The 4,199-nt window shown below is 36.1% G+C and overlaps 1 non-coding gene across 1 annotated transcript; it reads left to right on the top strand.

Annotated features, from left to right (window-relative positions):
- Window positions 1-2,307: 2,307 nt before the first annotated feature.
- LOC132668105 (U6 spliceosomal RNA) lies at window positions 2,308-2,412 on the top strand. The gene has a single exon (XR_009605472.1). It is a non-coding gene; the product is annotated as a U6 spliceosomal RNA (small nuclear RNA).
- Window positions 2,413-4,199: the final 1,787 nt, after the last annotated feature.

The following is a 4,199-nucleotide window of genomic DNA, read 5'->3' as shown; positions in this document are numbered from 1 at the left end:
CAAAGCCAACAGCATAGCATCTTCAAATCTCTGACTCTGACATTCCTGTATTCCTCTCACTTATAATGACCTTTTTTATTACAGTGTGTTAATCTGGATAATCCAGATAATCTCCTCATCTCAAAATCCTTACTTTAATGTCACCTTCAGAGTATATTTTATTATGTAAGGTAACATATTCACAGGTTTGGGGGATTAAGATGTAAGCATTCTGAAGGAGCTATTATTCAGCCCACTGTAGTATTGTACTTATTCTGCTTTGTCTTATAGTTTCCCATGTGCTTTTCTGAGTCCTTTTCTATGAGCAGCAAATGAGCCTTAATATAATTCCTAGGTTAAAACCATGGCCTGCACACTATAGGTGCTCAAAATATATTTGTTGGAATGAGTTGGTTAAGGTTAAAAAAAGAAGAGAGAGTATTTGATAGATGCTGACTGAGTGAATAAAGCATCAAGGGGAGTCCTGTTGCAGCAAATTAATTTTGAGCATCTGCGTGGATTAAATATTCACCAATCAATCAACCCATGGAACAGATTTGGGGGCAGTGCTTATCAGTTGCCAATCAAATACAGACTGAATAATTGTACCCTGGTCTGTTCACTTTAGCTCAGTGTGTTTTGAGCTAATAAGAAAGCAATGGGAAGCCAAACCTGTTTGTGTAATTCTCTAGGAAATAAAAAGAAAAAAAGGTAGAATGATAATTATTAGCTTATGTTTGATGAATATACTCCAAAACGTCGCCAGCACATTTTAAGATTAATACATTATTTGGTAAAGGAAGCTAGTGTATAAAAATCTATGATTACTTTATTAAACATTTATATTTAATGAGTGAATAATTTACTGTAGTTTGGTTTTTTAAAAAAGATATTTCAGGATAAAAAATGCCTAGTTTAATTATTTATAAATTAAGCATTTAGTGTAACAGACTAATATTTTTTCTACAAAAATTTAAACGTACACAAAAGTTGAAAGGATCATATAACAGACCCCATGTACCCATCAGCCATGTTAAACAACTATCATCCCATGACATATAGTATTGTTTAATCTGTACTCTATTCCCCACTCCCTATCCCCACCTTCACCCCCAACCCTGATCATTTTCAAGCAAATTCCAGAACCATATCATTTTATTCATTAATTTAATCATTTATAAACACATTTGGGCAGATTTGTTCATGAATTTCCTCATATTCATGTTGGCTTCCTGCACACTTTGGCGGCTCCATAATCTTTCTGATATTTACTATCTTTTCTTTACCTTGTGTGGAGTTTTGTTCTGAAGGACAAAATATAACAACTAAACATGGAAAATGCTAAGCTGGCCAGATTTGTTTAATTTTCCTATTACTTTGATTCATATTTTAGAAAATAGCTTACAATGTGGAAATATATATAAGAATGCAAGTAAAATTAAAACAATATTTGGATTTTTTGGGAGTAGAGAAAGGGGATCTCTTAACCACAGGGGAAATATGAGTTAATATGAGTGGAAGCCTCCAAACTCTACTCTTCTTATTTAAGGAACGTATTAAATAATGTTAAGGTAAGACATATATTACTCAGTTTAAGAGGAGCTTAGAGAAAGTTCAGGATTAGGGGACATTCTGAGGGAAAATTTTTCATAGGCATAATTAAGTGAAGCCTACACTAGAACTGAGATAAAAGATGTTGTTGAAGATGAAAGTCTAATCAGAAAACATTAAGCCATATAAAATATGGTTTCATAAAATATGAAAATATGAAATGTTTCTTTGGGAACTAAAATACTATCTTCTCATATTTGTCTATATACAGTGATTATAAGCGATATTCCTCAATGTATTAAATATATTAACAAAAGTATGCATTATCAGATTTGGCTGGGCTGGAGGAGGATGATAATTTTATTATTTTAAAATTATATGTCATTAACACGTATGATATATCTTTATGCATTTCTATCTTTCTGTATTTCTTTCTGTCCCCCCCCCCTTTTTTTTTTGGTCTTTACCAGGAACCATTCAGTGTATCTGAGTCACAGTATTTTATCTATGAATATACAAGTTAAATATTTGGAGGAATAAATAAAATCAATTTCTAATTTTTCAAATCCAAATTTAGCATTCTAAAATTTATCGAGCTGAAATTCCCTGTTGTGCCACTGTTCTAAAGAAGAAAGTTTCTGTGGGCCTGTTCCTTTTGTGGACTCAAAGATTTTTAGCAGAATCTATGAAATGATCGAATTCAGCTCCATATTTGGAGCTGGAGGTCTGTGGATCAAATGAATTGCTAAAGGTAACACAGCTAAAAGTGCCAGTTCAGTGCTCACTTAGCAGCACAAATACTAAAATTGGAACTGCAAAGAGAAGATTAGCATGGTCCTGCATGAGGATAACCTACAAATTTGTGAAGCATTCCGTCAAGAAAAAAAAAAAGTGTCAGGTCAGAGAAATGTAAGCAACTTTCTTGCCTTCCACATTGATGACCCCCTCCCAGATATTACAAAATATGAAGTTTTTAAATTTTTTATTTTTGTTTTATTTAAAAATTCTTTTTTAAGTTTATTTATTTTTGAGAGAGAGACAGAGAGTGTGTGCACACGTGAGTTGGGTAGGGGCACAGAGAGAGAATCCCAAGTCGATTTGCACTGTCAGCACAGAACCTGATGAGGGGCTCACAGTCTATGAGATCATGACCTGAGCCAAAGTCAAGAGTTGGCCACTTAACCGAGTCACCCGGGTGCCCCATAGATGACGTTATTTTTATCTCCAATGGCACATGAATAAAACTATTTTATTCTTTTACTTATGACGGTATAGAAATCTGTACTTTAATAATATGGCCTTGAATGCAAGTCGTTTCAAGGAATTATGTGATTTTAAGGTTTCTTCAAGCTCTACGATGATGAATTTCTTTTTAAAAATTTTTATTTTGGGGGGCGCCTGGGTGACTCAGTCGGTTAAGTGTCCGACTTCAGCTCAGGTCATGATCTCACAGTTCATGGGTTCTAGCCCTGTGTTGGGCTTTGTGCTGACAGCTCGGAGACTAGAGCCTGCTTCAGATTCTGTGTCTCCCTCTCTCTCTCTGCCCCTTCTCAGCTTGTGCTATCTCTCTCTCTCTCTCTCTCTCTCTCTCAAAAATAAATAAATAAATAAAAATTTAAAATTTATTTTATTTTTGAGAGAGAGAGAGAGAGAACACAAGTGGGGGAGAGGGGTAGAGGTAGAGAGAGGGAATCGTAAGCCCTGAGCATTGAGCATAACATGGGGCTTGATCCCATTTCCCTGGGATCATGACCTGAACCAAAATCAAGAGTCGGGCACTCAACCAACTGAGCCACCCAAATGCCCCAAAGGTGATGAGTTTCTAAGAAGAGGTTCTGGTTTGCATTTTTAAAATTGAGTACTATGGTTTTGCATAAACTAAGGCTATAAAACTATAAATGCTATAAAACTATAGTGCCAAATATTTCCGAAAGAGCAAATATAAATGCAAAGACGAAAGGGTTAGTTGTCTGCTTCTGGTCTCTGTGGTTGATGTCCGTGAAGTGATGGTATGTTGATACCTGTGCTGTAGCAAAAGAGTTCTAATAACAGCAACCTCCCCACATCCCCAACTTCTTCTCTAAAGACTTCCTTTACCTCCTTTCCTTAATTAAAACTTGGTTCACGCTCAGATATCACCTCATGCCAGTCAGAGTGGCCAAAATGAACAAATCAGGAGACTATAGATGCTGGCGAGGATGTGGAGAAACAGGAACCCTCTTGCACTGTTGGTGAGAATGTAAATTGGTGCAGCCACTCTGAAAAACAGTGTGGAGGTTCCTCAAAAAATTAAAAATAGACCTACCCTATGACCCAGCAATAGCACTGCTAGGAATTTACCCAAGGGATACAGGAGTACTGATGCATAGGGGCACTTGTACCCCAATGTTTATAGCAGCAATCTCAACAATAGCCAAATTATGGAAAGAGCCTAAATGTCCATCAACTGAAAAATGGATAAAGAAATTGTGGTTTATATACACAATGGAGTACTACGTAGCAATAAGAAAGAATGAAATATGGCCCTTTGTAGCAACATGGATAGAACTGGAGAGTGTGATGCTAAGTGAAATAAGCCATACACAGAAAGACAGATACCATATGGTTTCACTCTTATGTGGATCCTGAGAAACGTAACAGAAACCCATGGGGGAGGGGAAGGAAAAAAA

This window comes from Panthera onca, chromosome B2 (assembly GCF_046562875.1).
Source record: "Panthera onca isolate mPanOnc1 chromosome B2, mPanOnc1 haplotype 2, whole genome shotgun sequence".
Lineage (NCBI taxonomy): Eukaryota > Metazoa > Chordata > Mammalia > Carnivora > Felidae > Panthera > Panthera onca.
The sequence above is the reverse complement of the archived record's forward strand: the minus strand, read 5'-3'. Positions and strand labels throughout refer to the sequence as shown.